This window comes from Pogona vitticeps, chromosome 1, assembly GCF_051106095.1.
Source record: "Pogona vitticeps strain Pit_001003342236 chromosome 1, PviZW2.1, whole genome shotgun sequence".
Taxonomy (NCBI): domain Eukaryota; kingdom Metazoa; phylum Chordata; class Lepidosauria; order Squamata; family Agamidae; genus Pogona; species Pogona vitticeps.
The window spans coordinates 180,179,588-180,203,071 of NC_135783.1; the positions used below are offsets into that span (position 1 = coordinate 180,179,588).

The 23,484-nt window shown below is 41.4% G+C and overlaps 1 protein-coding gene and 1 long non-coding RNA gene across 4 annotated transcripts in view; one reads left to right on the forward strand and one right to left on the reverse strand.

The window, feature by feature from the left end:
* LOC110072413 (uncharacterized) overlaps positions 1–15,976 on the forward strand; it is a 41,678-nt gene extending 25,702 nt beyond the window's left edge. The window contains exons 2-4 of one of the 2 annotated variants that reach the window (XR_012080701.2): positions 6,057–6,106; positions 12,678–12,768; positions 13,141–13,267. This is a non-coding gene — a long non-coding RNA (uncharacterized LOC110072413). Of the gene's footprint in view, positions 1–6,056; positions 6,107–12,677; positions 12,769–13,140; positions 13,268–15,751 lie in introns of those variants that run through there. The other variant, XR_012080700.2, reaches the window with a different exon arrangement.
* Positions 1–23,484, reverse strand: part of PARD3B (par-3 family cell polarity regulator beta) — a 621,722-nt gene that overhangs the window by 17,490 nt on the left and 580,748 nt on the right. The window lies entirely within an intron of this gene.

The following is a 23,484-nucleotide window of genomic DNA, read 5'->3' on the forward strand; positions in this document are numbered from 1 at the left end:
TTCTCTGCTATTTGTAAGGCCTTGTTGAACAACCACTTTGCTTTCTTGCATTTCCTTTTCTTTGGGATGGTTTTTGTTGCTGCCTCCTGTACAATGTTACGAGCCTCCATCCATAGTTCTTCAGGCACTCTGTCCACCAAATCTAGTTCCTTAACTAGGAACAAATCTGTTCTTCACTTCTACTGTGTATTCATAAGGGATTTGGTTTAGATTATACCTGACTAGCCCAGTGGCTTTTCCTACTTTCTTCAGTTTAAGATTGAATTCTGGTATAAGAAGCAGATGATCAGAGCCACAATCGGCTCCAGGTCTTGTTTTTGCTGACTGTATAGAGCTTCTCCATCTTTGGCTGCAGAGAATATAATCAATCTCATTTCGGTATTGCCCATCTGGTGATGTCCATGTGTTGTTGGAAAAGAGCGTTTGTGATGACCAGCTTGTTCTCTTGACAAAATTCTATTAGCCTTTGCCCTGCTTCATTTTGAACTCCAAGGCCAAACTTACCTGTTGTTCCTTTTATCTCTTGACTCCCGACTTTAGCATTCCAATCCCCTACCATAATGAGAACATCTTTCTTTGGTGTCAGTTCTAGAAGGTCTTGTAGGTCTTCATAGAATTGGTCAATTTCAGCCTCTTCAGCATCAGTGGTTGGTGCATAAACTTGGATTACTGTGATGCTGAAAGTTTTGCCTTGGATTCACATTGAAATCATTCTATCATTTTTGAGATTATATCCTAGTACAGCTTTTCCCACTCTTTTGTTGACTATGAGGGCTACTCCATTTCTTCTACGGAATTCTTGCCCACAATAGTTAGATATGATAATCGTCTGAAGTGAATTCGCCCATTCCCATCCATTTTAGTTCACTGATGCCCAGGATGTCAGTTTTTATTCTTTCCATCTCCTGTTTGAGCACATCTATGTATGCATGGATCCAGTCAAATATGTATTTTAATCATTTATGGTTTAAAGTGAGGTCCCTTCCTTTTATAACTCACTTATCCTTCTCCATTCCCAAGTCAAGGGTCATATATACAGACCCAATAGCATATCTTCAAAACCAGAGCCAATCAACTAATTTTAGCATCATTTTCATTCTCAGTGACCCAGAATTAGTAAAGTTTGACTGCATTTTCTTTGGAAGTATTTTGGCTATAGACCAATGCAGAATGACAATCCTATTCTTTCTCCCCACACTACTGCCACATTATTTTATGTAAACATATGCATTACTTTAGGTCAAGATGTAAATATAGGTACTTATCTGTTATTTCTAACAAAATCATGAACAGCTGCAGTAGCTGAAATGGAAATAATGTATATGCAGCATGAAGCGGCTAGCTGGGTCTCATTCCTTTTACTATGATATTTAGTGAAACAGAGGGGTTGCAGGAAATGCACATTGCAACATCAGGCAATGGCATGAGTGATCCTCATAAATAGTAAGAAAAAGAAACCACGAGGTTGTTGTTTTCATGTGTGGCATTGTTTGAGAGTAATGTGTAGTTCTTCTCTCTGGGATACAACAGAAAACCCTCAAATCCCAGATCTCACCGAAACCAGAGCAGGTGGTAGGAGAGATTAACAAATGTGTGTCTTTGTGTGTGGGAGAGAGACTAATAATGGATGGGACAGCACCAGCCGTGTAAACATGCAAGTCTCAACCAGCTAACCTGCTCTTGACCTTACATAGGGCTTAACTTATTACTAGTTTCTAAAAAGCAAGTAAATGCACACACATAAACACAGAGAGTTCATGGGTGCTCCTAGTTAACTCCTTTCCAAATAGAAGCCAAACAATGCTGTGTTCTCTTTTTGCAGGAATGGCCACCTCTGAGGAGGTCCTAATGAATTTTGTTCTCCTCTCCTCTTGTTTTTGTTCACTCCTGAGGGCTCAGAGTTCAGGAGGCTGGTTCATGCCTCCCCAGTGACCCATAGTTTGGAGGGTACGACTGTCTGTCAGACAAACAGAAAATTAATGACCCCTGGGACTCATTCAAACTAACTCTTGCATGTCCAGCCACTCCAGAAGACATGTGGGGAGCATTCCCAGTAACAGGAAATGATGAGAAATGGGTATACGTAGGTCTCAAGAATGGAAATAAAATTGGACGCAGGCCAGGGAAAATTTAACCGGTGTGCTCTCCATTGTATTGTTGTTATACCCATAGGAGCATCTGGTTGACAGGACTGGCAGTTTAGATTAAGACAGGTTGAGGCCCAAAGCTATGCCAAGTTTAAGAGGCCCTGTAGCATTACCAAAAGCTACATGAAACTTGAAGTGCTGTAGTTTTTGTGCATATTGTTAAATTTGTAACGAGGCCCTAAATATATGTTGCTTGCATATGAATCCGACAATTTGGAGGGAGGCTCTCATCCAAGATGGCCAGGCAGAGAGCCCCGGAACAAGTTGTGGAGACCAAGGGGGAGGCTCCCATGGTGAGGCAAAGACTGACGAGCCTGCGTGTGCTAAGAGGGGGACCCTGGACACACTGTGCTGTGATAAGGAAGCTTTGCCTTCTTGCTCCACAGAGACGTGTAGGAAGAAATTCCACAAGCGCTGCTCTCACTTGCCATCAGACTGTGACAAAATGGAAGAAGAATCAGGCAGCCAGCAAAAGTAGCAGGCGCTTCTGCGTGTGGTCTGGATGTTCTACCCATTTTGAGATCATACACATATGCCATGGACACTCTGCACCTCTTACAGCTGTTTATGTTTCCTGGATAGTAAAGGGAGGTACCACAGGGTAACAGTAATAGTAATGTAGCAAAAACAACATAAACTTTTAAACTTAATAATAATATTTTAACTTTGTTTGGCTTTTCTGTTAAATATACATAAAAACCCAAATGGCTGTAAGTTAAAAATACATCTTCCATTCTTAAAAGCTTGGGCAGACACATTTTATTGCTTGGCCTCTGAATGATAGGACTAGGTGGGCCTCAAGGCAAGGCAAATTTCCATCTTTTTCATAACAGACATTTTTTTAAAAAAATTGAGACATTTTAAAAAACTAATTAAACCTAGATGGAAACTATGATCTTAGCATATGCAGTATTCCTCACAACTGTTTTAGGTGCATTCAACACCACAGTAACAATGATCATCTGAATTGGTCCACTTCCCATGAATTGCAAGGTCATATCTACAAAGAGCTTTGTAAAACTGAATCAGAAAAAAAAATGACATAGACACCTAAACCCATTTGTACTGACGTCTACTCAAAAAGGGTGGAAAAAAATGTGAGTTATGTGGAGTGTGCAGCTGAAGTCTGGTCCAGCAGAGAAGGCTTTGATCTCAGATGCAAGTGACCTGGGTTCAAGCTCTGCCTCTGACATGGAGTCACTCTGGGGCCTCTCCATTAATCTCTCTCAGGGCTTCTGTTCCCCATTTGTAAAATGGGAAATCTGAGAGGTTTCTGAGGGCAAATCCACTAAAGATTGTAAAGCACTTTGCAAATTAAAAATGTTACAGAATGATAAATAGTGGTTGTTTACTTAAGCCTTTCTTTCTCATCTTCTCTTTCACATTACACCCACTCCACCCCTCCCAAAAAAGGACTAGAAGAGACAAAAGATTTGAAATGTCCTCCTCAGATGGTCCCCCCAAAAAAGATAATTTCAATTTCTAAATGTATTTTCTTTTTTTTTTAAAGTTACATGTACAGTTACATAGTTACTATAGATTTTGTATTTATGTGTCATCTTTAGTTCTTCATTTAACATTAGATGTCTCTTAGTCCCCAATCTAACCATGAAACTGTGTTGAGCTTTTCCTGTAAGGCCTTCAGACGGGCCAACATTAAAGCTCTCCAAACGTTTTTGTCCGCCTGGTAGCCACAAGGGAAAGGGCCATATCATTGATACACCAAGTCCAGGAGTCCCTTATTCTCCAGTTGTGTCCACAGAAATACCACAGAATTAAGAAAAATTCGGAGAAATAACACCAACCAGCACCTCCCTATAATAGCCTCGTCCACACCTTCAACAGTAACCCTAGCAGCGTATTGCTACCTAGCAATATCTCCATCATATCGTATCGTGATGATTACATGTGCAGACTTACGAAAAGGAATAACGCAAAGACACAACAGAAAAGGATGGAGGAATTTGGAGAGGGAAGTAACAGCTTCCATATTCCCACAGTCCTAAAACCATGGGCCAAACACTTAAGGTGTCTTTCTTTCTTTCTTTCTTTCTTTCTTTCTTTCTTTCTTTCTTTCTTTCTTTCTTTCTTTCTTTCTTTCTTTCTTTCTTTCTTTCTTTCTTTCTTTCTTTCTTTCTTTCTTTCTTTCTTTCTAATGAGTTTATCTTTCAAGGGCAAGAGATCTTTTCTCTCTCTCCCCCCCCCCCCCATCATTTTCTGTATGGTACAGCCGTGGACAGCCTGGTCTGTGACTCTGGGCCCAGCCTGCAGAATCCAAAGTGCCCCTTTCCAATTTCATGTTCCAGTTGTCACTTTGCTGGTAAAGCATCGGAGCAATAAATTATAAGGAGAGGAGTCATAAGGCAGATGTTTCATGAGGCTTCCATAGTTAGTTTCCTCCCCTTGGAATCAACGGGAAAGAAGGGGGACCTGCTTACCTATCCTGCCCTTTGCTCCTGCTCTGCCCACAGTGAAACACCAAGACAGTACCTAAATGAGAGTCACCTGATAAGCAAGTCTCTAGGGAATTTCCCCATTTTCTGCATCTATTTGAGTCAGGATTGCACTTTTAGTATGCTTTTTACCAAATAATCTGCTCCGAAAGATTTTATTAAATAGGTCCCTCCTTGCTTTCTCTTGAGTTGGCACAGCAGTCCAGCTCAAGCCCATAAGAAGCCCACAAGAAACTGTGTCAAAATACAGACCACAGTCTTGTGCAGTGAAAAGGCAGTTCTTTTTGCCACCAAGCGACTGAGGGCATCAGGGATGTTCAGGGAAAATGTGGTGGTTCTGTCTTAGGCAAAATTTCTTAGAAATTTTGAGGGAACCTGAGATATTTATACTGGAGGCAAAATTATCCCAACAAAACTGGTGGGGTTCTTGCCATGTCTTTGCTAATTTCCAGATGTTTTCAGTGCAAAAAAAAAATTACAGTCAGACATATTTCGTTACACTTTGCTCAAATAAGCTCGAGTTTATAGGTATGTAATACTACTGAGGAACAGTAGGCTTTGTAGCAGCCATTTTCCACCAGTGGGCCACAATCTGCTAGTTGGTTGTGAAAATGTTGCACAGATGTTGCTACATTTTTGCTAATGTACGTACGGGAACACATATGCCTGGAATCTGAAAGGCTCCCCCCCCCCCCAAAAAAGTGAGGGGGTTCTATTGACATGTTGGTCCTCTGCAACAAAACATTTATCTGAGAGATCCTTCTTTTGAAAAAAGAGGATCCCTGGCACATGCGAAAATGTATTGGGAATAGGTCAGTTTAACAACCCCTGAAAAGGCTGGCTATTCCTGAAAAGTTCTTCATTTTGGTCATTTGAAAACAACATTATTTCGTATCTGAAAATGCAGGACCAAACTGACTTGCAGAGTTAAAAGAAAACATGGTCTGTGACGCATTGCTCTTTGCTACTTGTGATGTTAAAGAAAGGCCGTTCTACCTCCCAGTACAAAGCAGGCATTCCCCTTGTGCCCTCCCAGCCTCAAACGTGCCACACACAGGTTATTTATGGGCTGCTCTGGCCAAGGTGCTTTTCTTCTCCCGTCCTTTATCAACAATGTGTGATGAAAAAGGATCAGATAATGTAAACGAATACAATCCCAGGCGCTCCTGCAGCACCAGCTCTGCGGCAGGAGCTGTTTTGAGTCTGAGGCGTGTGTTTGGAATTCCTCCGGTGTCTGATTTCCAGTTACTAGACCCCACATCCTGGGCCCAGGCACGGCTGCGGTTGCACAGGATTAGCAGGCCACTCTTCGATGCAATGTATTACATAGTTTTGACTTTCTAGGCTTTACAGATCCATAAAAAATAATGATCATTTGATGACCTAAGTTACTGGGTGGAAAACAAATATTGGAAAAAGAGAAACCTCCACTTAACGCTACTTGTATTTGCTTTAGGCTGCACAGAGGAGGACGGCGTTCACTATTTGCTGGCACCTACAGATCAGGTGGGGACAAACTCTTTTTTTCTTTACACCAGTAATAATGTAAAATCTTAAAAAAAAATCTTACAACTGCAGAGATGGATGGGGACCTTACGAAACATGGGAGCCCAGCCCCTGCCAAGCAGACACAGTGGTGAACTGAATGCCCTGCCTCTGGTTCCACAGCCAGAGACCTAAACTGCTGAGCTATCCAGCACTAGTCCTCAGCCAGTGTGGTATGTGTTGACGGGAGGCAACAACCGCCTCCATGGGCAAGGCATTTTGGGAATAATTACTAATAATTCATCATCAAAGCAAAGCATGCTGCTTATATACTGTATGACCCCCTAGCACTTCAAGCACTCTCTGGGCAATTTACAATTTAATGATGAAGGCTACACATTGCCCCTCCCCCTCCCCCCATAAGCTGGATACTCCTTTCACCAACCTTGGAAGGATGGGTGAATCAGCCTGGAGCAGGCTATCGGGGATTGAACCTGGGTCATGAGCAGAGTTTCGACTGCAGTTTAACCCCTGTCCCACAAGGCTCTTCCCTCCAACTCCTCCTGCAAGGGCAATTAATGCACCACCTCCCACTGATTTTGTCTGCCAGGGATTATCCCTCTTTTGGCATGCTTGCAGAAACTTTGGACATTCAGGGTAAAATCCAATTGCTAGACCCATTGAACCAATCAGCCTTGGCAAATAAATCCTAATGTAAACCTCTCTAATTCATTGGGCCTTCTGTAGCTGGGACTAGCAATAGGATCATGGTGCAGTGTTTCTTCTGGTCCTTGCCCCCCCCCCCAATTTATAAATATAATACATGCAAGCATATAAATGTGGAATTTTGTTCTTTCTGTCATGGTGTGGGGTTCAGATTCTAGAACAGAATAACTGGTGGTGCATGTAATCCTCCTGTTCTACACAAATATACTTGGTAACAATTCCACCAACACTTTGGCCTTCCTTATGCAATCCCAGAGGGGTGGTGCTGAGTGAGATTCTTCTCGGATTGAAATTATTTTTGCATCATTTTTCTTCTGTGATTTTCAGCAGTAGGATGTATGATGCTGTCAAATATGGAGAAACTACCAGTGAGCTCACTGGGAATAGCTGGTGCCTGATTAGGCTTCCCTGAACTGGGAGATTAAACATCCAGTGACAGCTCTTCAGGTCGAAGATTGTCATGTAAAATCAATCAGCTTGGACGTTTTAACTGGATGAATCTTTTTCACTAGAAAACACAGTGGTAACAAACTTTGGAGACAGACTCCAGCCCAGCAAGAAGAGATGCAAAAGAGAGAGCATAGCTCTTGTCATTTTGTAAGGGATAATATTTCTCTCTGCAACACAACCCTTACTATTACAAGTTTAGGAATTTCTTTTCCTGTGCAGTTACCTTGTACTTCAGGAAGGCTGCTAGCTACTTCTGGACAGACTTCACATACATTTGGTATGTATGTGTGCATTTAACTACATATCGAAACAAGAAGCTGCCTTAACACTGAGTCACTCCATGTGTCCATTTAGCCCAGTCTTGTGAACACCAGCTGTCAGCAAGGGCTTTGCAGAGGGGTTCAGGCATGAGTCTTTCCTAATTCTACCTGGGGAACCCTGGAATTTCCCTGCCCTGAATGCGGTTACACTGGAAACTGTTCTAGCTGCGGCCGTACCTGGACGAACGAAGCCTCGTGACAGTCACACATGCACTGGTAACAGCCCGTTTAGACTACTGCAATGCGCTTGACGTGGGGTTGCCTTTGAAGACAATCCAGTGACTACAACTGGTTCAGAATCGAGCTGCACGACTGGTGAGTGGAGGAGCCACGAGAGAACATATTCAGCCGATTCTGGCCAGGTGACACCGGCTACCAATTATTGCCCGGGCCCAATTCAAAGTTCTTGTTTTGACATCTAAAGCCCTAAACGGCTTGGGCCTTGGATACCTGAAGGACCGCCTTCTTCCATACGAACCTACCCAGCCACTGAGATCTAGCCAGAAGGCCCTCCTGAAAGAGCCGTCCCTCAGTGAGGTGAGAGGGATGGCCTGTAGGCGGAGGGCCTTTTCGGCAGCTGCCCTCGGTCTTTGGAATGCCCTCCCAAACAACATCCGACTGGCACAGACATTACTGACATTTCGACGCCTGGTTAAAACCTTCGTGTTCCAGACATTTTTTAATTGCATTTTTTAAATTTTAACTGACAAGAGTTATGGCTCTAGATTGTTTATGTTTTTGCTTTTGTAGATTATAGATGTAACCGTATTGGTTTTTAGTGTGTTCGTTTCAACTGAACTGTTTTAATTGATGTTGGAAACTGCCTGGAGACTTGCAGGGTGTGAGTAGCATACAAGTCCAATCAATCAATCAATCAATCAATCAATCAATCAATCCTTTGTAGTCTCCCATCCCAGCCCTGGCTCTGTGCAGCTTCCAAAATTAAATGAGACTTCTGCGTTCAGACTGGTTAGGTAGTCCATATGGATGTATAAAATATGTACTATTGGGCATAGCACTTCACAACTAGGTGACTTCTATAACGAATTAGTTGTCCTGCCATTTCAGTATACTCTGAGAGTAGTTTGATGTTAATTTAATTTAATTTTTTAAAGCTGGATAATCGATCAGCGGTATCCTATGGGAAGAAGATTTAAATATGCTGCATAGGTAATTCTTACAGTTAGTCCTAGCTTACTTCTTCTGCGATGATGAAATGGTTGTCTAAGAAGGCATTGTAGGTCAAAGACAATGTGCACTCCTTGCTTCAGAAGATATTTGCTCACTGCAGGGGAATGTGGAATGGCAATTCTTCCACAATGTGGAAATGGAGAGTGAGGGAGAAATTAGTGTAAACAGGGCAGTGTCTGAAACAGTCCCATCACAGCATATGCCACAGTCAGGTGAAACTAAAAAGTACATTGTTGGATAAATTCAATCAGATGTAAAGTATTTGGTGCTGCAGGGTGAGGAAAAAAAGAATTGGGTAGTGCTTGAAATCGGGACCTTCAGGGTAGAAAGAGAAAATCCTTTATTTCTTTTTTAAAAAATCACAGAATTATGCAGCGTAGATGAAAGCAACCGGATTTTAGCAGTTGTGTTGGACTTAAACACAGCAAATGTTTGTAAAAACCCAAGGGTTCCTCCCCCAGGACTTCAGGCAGTATAGAAGATCAAACTGATGATGACATTGAAAACATTAAAGTGTTTTATTTAAGACTGTTAAAACAAGCACAGCTCGTGGCACTTTTAAGACTAATGAATTTAAGTGTAATGTGCCTTCCATGGCTCACAACCTACTTCTTCAGAAGTACTTCTGTTTAAAACTGAGAGGGTCACTTGATACTTAAGCTGGACATCACAGTGGCCTCATGTTGTTAAGATGCCAGTGTAGTGAAGAGAGGGTTGAGATTACATGCAACACACAACAGATTTTTGACTAAGCCACGAAAGAAAGCAACCATTCAGATCGACCTTCCTTGGCCTACGGGATCTTTATATTCAGATCATCTCAAGTAATACTAGCTGCTTTTTCTTTAGGAGGGTGCATGGAATTAAAGAACCTATTGTGAAACATGCTGCTATTTAGTGACCTTTTCAAAACTGAAAGGGGTGAAAACAGATTGTAATGATTTGCTACTTGAATTAACAACATGTGTCATTCTGTATGTTGCACATTATTCTGCGCAGCATAATACCTTGAGAGTGATTAACCTCTTGGCACCAGCAGCTCCTGTCTCCATGCTAAGTAGTCACGCCTTTTGTGCTGCAACCCCTTTGCCCTATTAAGAGAGCTCAGGATTAGGACTGGAGGTCTTTTCTCCGGCCTTTTGTTCCTTGGATCAGCTTGGTTATGAGGTCTTTATGCAGACAGAAAACACTCAGCCTTCTGGAAAGAGTACTTTGCATCTCATTGAATTAACTGGCCTGATCAGTCTAGAGATGGGGCTGTTGGAGAAGTCATCCACCATTCCCTTGGAACTCCCTGCCAAGAGAGCCTAGACAGGCCTCCTCCGGCTCTCCTGCTGGCAGGCTGGCAGGTGGGTGGCAAGGCAAGGAGCTGCTGATGAGTTGGCTTTTGATGGGGCTGTGCTACTTTGCCTGCTTCCAGTGCACTAGGAAATTAAGTTAGTAGCTGTTTCAGTATAATATATGTTTAATGTGGTTACTTTAATCTATTGTGGCTTTTAGCTGAATCTGGAGTTTTCCTTTAAAACCATTTTGTAAACCATGTTGAGTCACTGTATTAGGAAAAAGAACATATGGAATGGGAGGTCAGCGGGAATTCCAGGGGTCTCCAGGTAGAGCTAGGAAAGACCCCTGCCTGGACCTTTACAGAGCCTTTTTTGACAGTTCAATAGGTTCCTGTGTTTCCATACATACATATCAGACAATATGTGAAGTGCGTCCAGAACCAGCTATCCATTTCACAGGAGTACAAGGTAACTAACTAACTGCATGGGAAAGAGGACTTCCTGAACATTTAACAGTGGGGCCTGATGGCAATTTTAATTGTATTTTAATTATTTTATCTTTTATTGTATTTAATTGAATTTTAATTGCTGTAAGCCGTCCAGAGACCTTTGGGTAGAATGGGCAGCATATAAGTTAAATAAATAAATAAATAAATAAATAAATAAATAAATAAATAAATAAATAAATAAATAAGAATAAGAATAAGAATAAGAATAAGAATAAGAATAAGAATAAGAATAGTTGTGTTGCAGAAAGATAAAAATAAGTACATTTTGGTACACGGGAAGACGCTTTGGCTTCAGTTTTCGGTAGGATTGTGGCAACAAATAAGCGGGTGACTGGTGCAGCATTTTTGCCACAGCAGCAAATGTAGGGGCCTTTCCTACCCCCAGGCTGGCTTGGGGTGTTGCATTGTGGTTGCTCCTGGAGAAGAGGCATGGAGTGGGGTTGCCACTGGGGAAGGGCAGCTGTATGGGAACCTTGTGGCACTAAGTTTATGCAACATGTGAAATCATAGTAGAAGGTGGCAAATAATGACAGTCTGTTGTATCACTGAGAACTTCACTAGACAAACCTTAACGCCACTTTTTTTTCTGGATGGAAAATAATACAAAAAAGTCTTATATGAAGGAAAGCCCACTTGGTACAATCCCCATACCTGGGAATCTGAAATGGAGGAGAAGGAGGAGGTGAGTGGAGAGGAGTGGAGGGGGAAAAGCAGCAATGGTTGTAAGGAACGGAATTGCCGAGTAACTGCAGCGTGTCCAACCAGTGCCCTTTTTTGCTTCTGCATTCACTACGCTACCTGTATCCAGAGTATTCTGTAAAGTGCTTTGGAAGTCATACAAGAACATATTTTAATCAGTTCTCATTTTACACATGAAATGAATTTAAAGCACAATGAACATTCAGCTGCATTGTTAAAATGATTTTCAACAAATAATAGAAACCATTAGAGACAGTCTCCTTAAGCAGTAACAACTGGTGCAGGGGTTCCAGCTATTCAGCTGTTGGATTACTATCAATACGCAGCCTGATTTTTAGAGGCTGTACAAAATGCTATAACAGTATGTTATTAATGCTATTATGGAACTTTTATTTTTAAAGTTATCTTTCATCTAGCATTATTTGCTGTGTTCCCCACACTTGCTTTCAGTACTCGCCCTTCTCAGCTATATTCTGTTCTTTAAAAAAACCTGCGTCAAAATGAATTACAAAGATACAGAGGCAGAACAGATTGTATTTTTCCTCCACTTCTTACATTTCATTTCTAACTATAGTAACTTAATCGAAGTCATTGAAATATGTCTTTATGTTTTTCATATTTAAAGCTTCAAAAGAAGCTCACTTCATTTTTTAAAAAATAAAGCTTTTAGCTGATATCAATTCATATAGAGGCCTACGTCTGACATATACAGCTGTGTCTTTTAAGCAAGTAACAAAAAACAATTGATCTGGCTTCCCTTGTTGCATGTCTGTGTGTCATTCCTATCTGCAGGTGTATACACAAAGGTGTTTAGTATATACAACAGTATTTTAAAAAGTAACAACTGTCTCCTAGTTATTCTGCCAAACTGGGCAGCCATTTTGAGGGGAGTTTTTAAAACATTATTTTGGCCTCTCCTACACTCCATATTCCTTCACTGGTGTGCAAGTCTCCCCCCCCCACTTCAATAAAATGGAATGAAAAAAAAAACAAGCCAAGTGTTGCTGCAAGCGTTTTGATGGAATTAACCACAGTTTTTGTTGGCGCTCTTCCTTTGGCGTCTTCTCCTGTCACACCAGAAAGGCTTCCACAGCAGTAGCAACTGCCAAGCAGATTCCTATTTTCTTCTTTCTAATCAGATGAAATGCAGATGGTAGATTTGAAGGGAGGGGAGTCCGTTTATCTCTGATAATTCACTGATATTTAAGGGACTTAATTTGTTAAAGAAAACTGATTGCATCAATTACCCATGGTGTGCCAGTGTTAATAATGACAACAATGAAGAAGCATTAACATCACCAGTGGTATGTAACTGCCATATTTAACTTTTCATTGTTCATCCTTACGCATTTCTGCACTAACCGGATATCGCAGCTGGAGATCTTCTAACTTCCTTACTTTATAGTTGGTGCAGACTTACAACTGCTGACACCTTCACAGACAGAGATGGGACAAGCATGCCTGGCATTGGTGGACTTGCATGAGAGACCTTTCATGTTGCCATGGTACTTTTGTTATTATTACTATTACACCCATGCATTTTGTGCATTTTTCTCTTTCTCTCTCTGAGAAGTAGTTCTCTGTGGATTCATTTCTGTCTCTGGCTCCCAGACAAACATTCCCATTCTGACATCCAGCTCTCTCTTATAGCCTGACCCCCCTCTCTCCCATCTTCTCTCTGTTTAGAGGGAAGAACCCGTAGCCATCTTTTCCACCACTCTTACCTCTTCCCCTACTTTGCCATTCTTATGCATACGTATTTTTCACTTGGGTTTGGTACCAGAATATACAAAACTGCCTTTTCCCTGAAACGAACTGTGTCCCATTTGTGCTTTGGTGCTGCAGTCACAGATCCTTCCTATGCTTTCTATGTCTAGGGAAAAATCAGCAGGAGATTTAGGTTTGATCAAGCTTCTAGCATGCCTTCAAAGCACGGAGCACAGGACTTCCGAATCTGCTGGCTTCGTGACTGGATTCCTGTCCAGGCTTAGAACCGTCCACTTTCAGTTCCTGCGACCTGTAGTGCCCAGATGACATCGCTGCCTAAAAGGCTTGGAGCTGGATGGACAGAACATCGTATGTGCCTGCTGTTTGACCTGCAATGGTTATCTGTCTTATTTCCAGGCTCAATGTAAGGGGCTCTTGGGGTGGCCCAGGGCCTGCCTGGGTTGGAGCACCTGCCTGCAGAGCCAGGGGCCAGGAGCCTGAACACACACGGTGCCTTGCAGGACAGTGGCCAGCCAAAGGCCAGCCAAAGCATGTGTGGCTGGTGGGTTACGTGCCCTGCCACCTGAGTAGCCTTTGGCACATCATCATCAACCACCACCACCACCTTTAAAACCCTAAGGGTGTGTCTGTGTGTTCTGTACTGTCAAGGTGGAACCAGCTCATAGTGACCCTAATAGGGCTTACATGGTGAAATATTTAAAGAGTGGTTTTACCAGTTCCATTCCCACAGTCAGTTTCCATGGCCAGGTGGGGATTCAAACCCTGTTCACCACATAGGATACACTAAGTACGAACAGTTTCTATCACCACATGAAGATATGCAGAAATAGGCTTTGATGAAGGGAGTAGTAAGTAGAATATATAATATAATTTCAGAACAAGAGGAAAACGAAATAGGAACAGAAGGTTTGGAATTCATTTGGGAAAATGATACGAAGAAATTAAAATAGAAGACTGGATAAAAATGTGGATGATGAGAGTTTTAAGGTTAATGTCGGTAAGAATAAAGGAAATTAAAAAAAAAATCTGTTTAAGGTGATATATGACTCCTGTGAAATAAAGCTTGTTGGAAATGTGATGAAGAAATTGATATGTATTATCATATGTGGTGAGATTGTAAATTGGTTCAAAAATTTTGGAAACTCGATTTTTAAGGAAATATGTGATATATTTTTTATTGTATTTTAAATGTTGTAAGCTGCCCAGAGACCTTTGGGTAGTGATACTGAATTTAACTCTAAAAGTGGTTTGTTGTCAATTTTTTATAAGATAGATCTTGGTTATTATTCGAAGGAATTGATTAACTTTTTGACAAGTGCTAGAATATTAATAGCTACGTTTTTGAAAGATAAAAATGATTAAATTAGAAGATTGGTATGGTGAAGTATGGGAGAATTGACTACTGAACTCAAGATGAAAAGAGGGGAAATAAGTTCAAATATTTTTATGCTATTTGGGGTAGATTTGTTGAATTTGCATTAGTGAAAGGAAAGGGGAAGGCCTCTAAACAACAATCTATACAATTTTGGAAAGGAAGTTTGTAATAAAAATATTGTTCAATAGGGTCCCGTGGATGTGGGGTGCGCGGTAGAATTTAGTGTATAGTAAGCACTATTATTTGTATTTTTTTTCTTCTAAAAAGAATAAAAATCATTAAAAAAAAAAAAAACCCTGTTCACCAGAGTCCTAGTTGGTCACTCTATCCAATACACTACACTGGGAATCCAGTACTGAGGCTTTTATATTGGGCAGGGGGAAAAAAATCACATTTTCCAAAGTTCCTCATACATGTACAAACAGTCATGCATACATTGTAGTCTGTTGCAGTTAGAGAATATTTATGGGCCTTTCCCTGTTTCTGTGTTCTGTATTCAGAAGATGCTCAGATATGTTTTCCTCCCTACCTTATGCCCAGGAAGCAGTCCTGTGTTACTATCCTACCTGACGATGATGTTCTCAGAACATGTTGTATTCTCTCCCCCCCCCCCTTCATAGAGAATAAAAGTAAACCTCTGTTTAGATAAATCAAGCCTGATTTCTTGCCTTCATCTGCTCTGTATGCAAATTACATTTCTTCATTTATGGGTGGAGGAGTCATTAGTTACTGGATTTTTGTTTATCGTATCTCCCATTTACAGGAAAGAGAACAGATACTGCACAAGAGGCCTCTTTCTAGGTGAAGAGTGTTCCCTCTATGCAGAGGTTCCCAACCTTGGGTAACCCCAGGTATTCTTGGCCTGAAACTCCCAGAAACCCCCAGCTAGCACAGCTAGTGGTGAAGGCTTCTGGGTGTTACACTCAAAGAACAACTGGGTGACCCAAGGTTGCAAACCACTGCTGTATAGAGTGGTATCAGCTTTAGGAATGAGTAAGTAGGGTATCCCATTGTCATTCAAAAGGGAGAAGGAAAAATGTTCAAAGAACAAATACAGGAATGTACAGTGGACCCTTGACTTACAGACGGCTTGACTTACAGACTTTTTGAGTTACAGACTTCTCTGGCCGCAAAATTTAGGTTTGACTTGCAGACTGAGATTTGACTTACAGACCAGAAAAAACCCCAAAATGGAACAAAAACAGCCTATTACGGGATTAATCGGTTTTCAATGCACTGTAGGTCAATGGAGACTTGACTTACAGACTTTTTTTACTTGAGAACCGCCTTCCAATACGGATTAAGTTCTCAAGTCAAGACCCCACTGTACACAGAAAAGGGAAGTCCCGTATTTCTTCCTACCAATAATCTCTCATATCTTATAGGATGCTGTTCCAGAAGACCCTGGATCTTACGGCGTTTCATGGGGACACGGGAGCACAGATGGAAATTCAAAAGCCACCATGCACACAAGAAGACCACACACACTGATTTGGGTTCTTATCCAGAGCAGTTTGTTCTTTTCTCTTACTCATATTTTCATAGGTGCTTTCAGTGCTTGGTATTGTACTCCCTGGGGAATTCTGCAAGTGGTGGTTCAAAAACATAAACCTGCACACTTCAAGTTGTGTATGTACAGATCTGCTAAGCCAGCCAGGTAAATGCGTGTACAGAGTATGGCCTGTTCACAAACACAGACATTAGCAATGCTGGTTTTTCAATTTCTTTAAAATGGTCTGTGTTGGTAACATGGAGTGATTTTTATTCCTCCCAAGGAAAGAGTAATTTAAACATAGTGTTCCTTGCCAACCCCACCAGCTCCCCATCACCTCAGGAAGGCAAGAAGATGCTGCACTTTGAAGCAGGTTTATTTCTTGTGTTGAAGAGCTACAGAACAAGGTTTTCTTTTTAAAAAGAAAAGAAGTACAGTATGTTTGTTATGCCCAAACTACAACTGTTGTTACGAGAATATTTTTATTTAAAACTGGTGGTGTACTGCATACTTATATATTAAAATATGTGTATCAGCATTCAGCAGTCCTAGCTAAGGAGAGGATGCCATGAAAATTGGGAAAATTGCTCCAAGTTTTTCCTCTCATTCTCGAATAGCACCAGCAAATAACATATCTGGATGTAGATTTCCTGCATTTCTCATCTTCCTTCTCAATCAGCAAATGTAAAGAGTCTAATAGGGTAATGCTACATCGGTCTGCTTACATGTAAATTGATTTGAGATTCAGTAGGACTACTCTTAATGATCAGTGGATATAGATTTTGAGCCAAACAAACTTCTGCAGTAGTTTATGATGTCGAATTGTGTTTTGAGTCTCCTTTTGGGTGAGAAAATGATTTATATTACATTGGTTCTTTTCTATTAAAAAAGGAAAATATATGCAGATTGTACTGATTGCTACCTTACGTAAGTTAATGTTATTTAATCTGTATTGTTCATGTTTTGTTTTCTCTATCTTTTCTCCTTTACTAACATTCTGATATGTAATGTCAGTGTTTGAGTGACATTACAAGTGGTCGCAAGACCAGATAGGTGGGGTACAAATGAAATAGATAGATAGATAGATAGATAGATAGATAGATAGATAGATAGATAGATAGATAGATAGATAGATAGATAGATAGATAGATAGATAGATAGATAGATAGATAGATAGATAGATAGATGGATGGATGGATGGATGGATGGATGGATGGATGGATGGATGGATGGATGGATGGATGGATGGATGGATGGATGGATGGATGGATGGATGGATGGATGGATGGATGGATGGATGGATAGATAGATAGATAGATAGATAGATAGATAGATAGATAGATAGATAGATAGATAGATAGATAGATAGATAGATAAAAGAGAATGATTGCTACATGGTGGCTACTGGCAAAAGAAAACCACACTGGGTGGAGGAAGTGTATATTGTGTTATTTCAGTGTGGATTTAATCTGCAGAAGCTCTCAGTTATATTGTTTATATAGGCATTCTTCAGTCTCAAGAGACTATGGTAACGTGCTCTGAATGAAGGACTTGGAACAGCATCTAGTGTGGCTGAGAAGGCCAATTCGAGAATGACAATCCCTTCCACACTGAAGACAAATACAGTCTGTCCCCTGTCCAGCTCCCTGATTTTGCTAGTTTCAGGACTGCCTTGGCCTGCTGGACAAGTGTCTCTTCAGAATGGGAGAGGCCATGATGTACCGCCTGCCTCCAGGCTGAACACTCAGATGTCAAGGTTTCCCATCTGTTGAGATCCATTCCTAAAGCCTTCAGATCCCACTTGCAGATATCCTTGTATCACAGCAGTGGTCTCTCTCTGGGGAGATTTCCCTGCACTAATTCTCCATACAGGAGATCTTTTGGAATCCAACCATCAGCACAACATCCGACCATCAGCACAACATGCTTTTGGAATCTGACCATTCGCACAACATGCCTGAGCCAACTTAGACGTCGCTGTTTCAGTAATGTATTTGTTATTGTTGTTTAGTTGTTAAGTCGTGTCCGACTCTTCGTGAACCCATGGACCATAGCACGCCAAGTCCTCCTGTCTTCCACTGCCTCCCAGAGTTGGGTCAAATTCATGTTGGTAGCTTCAATGACACTTTCCAACCATCTTGTCCTCTGTCATCTCCTTACCTTCTTGCCTTCACACTTTCCCAACATCAAGGTCTTTTCCAGGGAGTCTTCTCTACTCATGAGATGGCCAGAGTATTGGAGCCTCAGCTTCTGGATCTGTCCTTCCAGTGAGCACTCAGGGTTGATTTCCTTCAGAATGGATAGGCTTGTTCTCTTTACAGTCCAGGGGACTCTCAAGAGTCTCTCCCAGCATCAATAATTTATACATGCTAACAATTCCAGCTTGTTCTAGGACTACTCTATTTGGAACTTTGTCTTGCCAGGTGAAATAAAAAATGCATCTGAAACAACGCATATGAACGTGTTCAGCTTCCTCTCCTGTTGTGTACAAAGGGTCCAGGACTCACTGCAGTACAGGAGTGTGCTCAGGACACAGGCTCTATAGACCTGGATCTTGGTATATGCCGTCAGCTTCTTATTAAGCCATACTCTCTTTGTGAGTGTGGAGAACATGGTAGCTGCTTTGCCAATGCATTTATCCAGCTCGACATCTAGGGAGTGCCAGAGATCATTGAGCCAAGGTACACAAAGTCATGAACAACCTCCAATTCTTGTGTGGAGATGGTAATAGAGGGAGGTGAGTCCACGCCCTGGCCCATGACTTGTGTTTTCTTCAGGGTTATTGTAAATCAAAAGTCTTGGCAGGCCTTGCTAAAACAATTCAAGAGTTGTTGGAGGTCTTCAGCAGAGTGGGCAATAACAGCTGCATCATTGGTGAAGAGGAAATCCCGCATGCATTTCAGCTGGACTTTGGTCTCTCTGTTGAAGCTTCATATTAAAGAATGTGTTGCTGTCAGAAAGACCATGGTAACAACAAAACTCCAGCAAGCGTTGGCCATTTTAGTTTATTTTCCCAATGCCAAAATGCCATAGACAAGGGTGAAGAATTTTGATCAGCACCAACTCTAGCTTTAAAATCTCCGAGATTGAACAACAGCTCTCTCTCAGGGATTTTTTGATAGTAGCTGCCAGATTGTCATAGAATTTGTCTTTGCCTTTTGTTGCAGATGACAGCGTTGGTGCATATGCACTAATGAGTGCGACCGGTCCTGCTGATGAGTGGAGCTGCAGAGACAGGATCCTTTCACTCCCCACAGTAGGTGGGACAATGGATCTCAGCAGAGTATTTCTGACCGCAAAGTCAACATCATATTCCCTGGTCTCATTCATTGGTTTTCACTGCCAGAAGAATGAGATTTTTTTTTTTCTTTGACAGATCCCATGTCTGGCAATCTCATCTCTTGCAGGGCAATAATGTCTATCTGCAGCCTTCTCAGTTCCATGTCAATGACAGCTGTCTTGTGCTCATCGTCTATTTCCTGCAGGTTGTCAGAAAAGCCAGGGGTCATTGTCTGAACATTCCAGGTGCCCAACTTTAGGGTAGAAGTTTTCTTATGATTGTTGTACAGTGCAGAGTTATTGATGTGCTTGTCGGCTTACACCCTAAACCCCATACACCCCGTGAGGTTAACAGACTGGCGAGGTAGCACCTTACTGGCTGGGGACTGCCCAGCTTAAGGCAGGCGGTAGCTACCTAGTGAGCTGCAATGACCTCTTCCACCATTGGAAGTAGCCCCTGGCATCATGCTCTATGCCAGTCGAGCAAAAACCAGTAACCGGTAACTGCTACTTCCCATGTTATTTTGACGCTGTATGTGAAGCTGGAGTGTCCTCTCCAGAGCACGAATTCTGAGTAAAATAATATGGAGGACAGGCTGTTACCCAAGCAGCAAATCCCCCCTCTCCTTGGTACTGAAACAGTCCAATGGAAAGGCAAGAGCCAATACAACTGGTTTCAGCGATGTCGCGGGAATTGCCAGAACGACACGAACTGCCTCTGGGACTCCGGCTCCAGATTTTGCCTTGAGGTTGACTCCTGAAGCCTTTTCCATCAGTGGATGTTGCCACACAGCAGTGGAGGTTTGGAATTGGAGTTTTCCTTCTCCTAGATGGGCTGCCTTCCAAGGCTGAGTCATGCCTACCCAGCCTGCTCCCTAATAGTGCAGAGATTAGAAACATAGGCCTCCGGCTGCCAGACCTTGTCTTCCAAGAGGACCACCAACTTACACTTAGAGCATTTTATATTGTTAAACTGCAGAAATATTTTGTGCCTCTCCCCTCCATGCTTTCCTTTCTTTTTGCCAACATGCTAAGGCAGCCTTACTGGATCTCTTTGCAAACACTTGACAGTCAAAAGGGGCATTCCAGAAAATTAAAAAGGTTAGCAGGCTTGCATAACATCATTTCCAACTTATGGCAACAGCTTCAGAATTAAACTACATTGTCTGTGCAGCTAATAACATTATATTCTTGTAGGTCCTTCTGATACTTTGCTGCTCTTTGCTGGTTAGTTGAAAAACACGCTTCTACTGTTAGTGGGCTTTATAAGCCAAGAAATGAGCCATAAAGTGTTAAGACTGAAATAACACCATAATGTAAAATTGATTGGTAAATCAATCTGCACTGCAGAAGTTGTCAGATTTTTAAACAAGGAATAAACATCCTGATAATTTACTTTGCACTAATGAAAAAACTGCTGTGTTCCGCACCTTGCTTACTTACAGGAGCGTAGTCTGGTTAGCAGCTTGTGTAACATTATGCTCATGCCACACAAACTAATCGTTGACACACCAGGAGAGGCTCTTGAATTTGAAGACTAAGTGGAGACATCAGTCTGGCTGATCTGGGTGGCCGTTCACAGAAACAAATAGCTGTGTAGTTTGTTTCTGAGGAGGAGGGCTCTATAAGGCAGGAGGTCCAAGATTCAATCCCTGAAACCCCAAGGAGAAAGAGAGCCACCAGCTGGTATGGTGGAGGGGAGAGGATTAGGTGACCCCTCACATTCCTGCAGCCCCAGGATTGCTTTTGTGTCCTACACACCACACCTTTTCAAAAAGAATAAGATAAAATACTTCTTTTGGAGGAAAAAGTTAATGATGACTTCTGGAGGCTTCTAGGAATGAAGATTTGGTTTTTAAATGACTTGCAGGACACCCTGCCACCTTTAAACATTAAAAAATAACCGCCACCTTAAAAGATCGGAAATACGGATTTTTGGCCATGTTTGTCTTTCCCCTTTTTATGTGGGGAGGCTCAGTGTCACTTGATAGATCCTGGGAGCAAGAAACTGGACCTTAGAACATTCCCACCCTGGAAGAGACAGCACTGAGTCAGGTGGACCAATGGTCTAACTCTGTATATCACAACTTTTTATCTGCTTGCGTCAGCTTGACTGCATTCTAGACGGACTAGATTAAAGGATCACATTTGGTGGTTTGCTTTTACTGAAGGATATCCTGACTGGATTCTGTTTGCTCCGAATTGCACTGGCTATAATACTCTTGCTGTTGTCCTGGGTCTGCAGCTTCCCAGGCCCACTTATACAACACACACCTTCCTTTCTGTTATCTCCTGAGGTGTCAAAGAGATTTAAAAAAACACAATTATTTGTTTACTGCACTCCTAAAGGGTGTGTGTTAAAACACACAACACAACGCAATAATTTGTGTTACAACAGAAATGTATCAAATTAGAAAAAGGAGATCATGTGGAAGTTGCGCTAAATCAAAATATATCAGGCAAAACAAAATACAAATGAGAAAGACAAAAACATTGTGGCACCTTAAAGATTAACTGTTATATTTTAATGTGAGCTTTCATGGATCACACCCACTTGGAATGACTATTTCAAAGTCAAGGAGACACTGGAAGTTTGCAGTTTTGTATCTGTCCTGCTGTGTGTGATGATACAAAGATAGACTAAGCTCTTCTCAAGCAACCCAAACCAGAACACACCCCACAGATGTGCTTAGCAATTAGTAGTCAAACTCTTGGTTTACAGAGACATAGACCTGTATATAAAAGTAAATTGGTCTTATTTGACTTCCTTGTGTTTTTTAAAAAATATTCTGTTAAGCAGAAATAATCAAAGGCAGGAAGCTGTACTTCAATGATTGGTGCATTTCCTTATTTATTTCATTCATTTGGCTGGTTGATTTCAAATACTACCACATCAAAATGCACGAGACTTTTTCCCCTTCATGTTTGTTTCTCTGCTACTTCAATAAAAAGCTTTACTTGAAAAAAGATTTTTTTTTTAAAAAAATGACAGTTGATAACTAAAATGTCAAATGCTGGCATATAATACAAATGCAATATTGCTACGGACACCTTGATCTAAGGAAAAAGTCACTTCCACAGGGGTTCAGCTGTGAAATTCTACTCCCGATTATTTGCACTTCCCAATTTTTCTTCTATTACCAATTGCAGAATGTTCAACAGCATGGTTTGTTTCGCCAAGAAAACTGGTTCTAAGCAAAATCACAACATCTGTATTTAGCACATTATAACTGGCCCAATTCCCCACGTGTTCCCCCAATCCCTCTTATATGAGGAGCTACTTGGAATATAGAGTTGCTTTCTCTCCCTTCCCTCTTTAGAGGATGCTGTGCCACCAGTTTCTAGAATACAGCCTAAAAACAGCTGAATGTGCAGTTCCCCATTCTCCACACTAAATTAACTTTGAAGTGGAACAAACCTGAGAGGTAACTCACTTTCCTTCAAGGGTAACACCCTCCTTCCCCGCTCTTCCTACGGCTGTAAAGTCATCATGTTGAGCATGTTCTGCTGTTTTTTCAGCTGCTGCAAAACTACCGGATATCAATCACTTGGTGCACAGCGGATGCTGACCTGAATAACAGCTCTCCATTTAACATTACTTCGCACCTCCCTATCAATTGCTCACTGCCATTTAAATTCATGCCTCCTGGACCTTGAATCGGGACTTCATGACTTCCCCTTCCCTTTTATTGTATGGTTCAGAGGGGATTAACTCTTTTAAAACTAACATTTACCCAAGAATCTCACAGGATTGCATATATTTCAGTCTTTCAAGGCAAAATTGGGAGTGAAAGGCTAGTAATGCGAGACCCACATTAGTATCAGAGATGAAAGTGAACAGTAAGTAAGAATTTCGCCTTCGCGAATACAAGTAAGAATTTCATCAAGCATACACAACTGGACAAGACTGAATATTAAGTTCACTATAGGTTGCTCCCCCCCCCCACAAGAACAAGATGATACTACTATTGTCATGGCCGCCTGTTAAGGTTGCATTCATTTCAATCTTTTATAAGAAAATGGCTAAAAATATATATATATAAACATGCTCAGAAACATAATATAGTACTTAGATCCAGGTTTTCCTGGCTTGACATAATGGGCCTAAAATAACAAGAGGAACATTTTCAAAACAGAAAGCTGTCCTCATCAAGTTAAATGATTTGGTCAACAATTTAATTTCAGCTATTTTTTTCTCTCAGTAAAATAAAGCTCTGAATGTGCTCAGATCCATTTCTGCTCTTTTTTACATTGCTCATGACTTTGTTGTCTGGCATTGGCACAGGATTCCTGCCAAATAAAGACATCCCTCAAATATATATATAAAAAAGTTTTTCAATTTTTCTT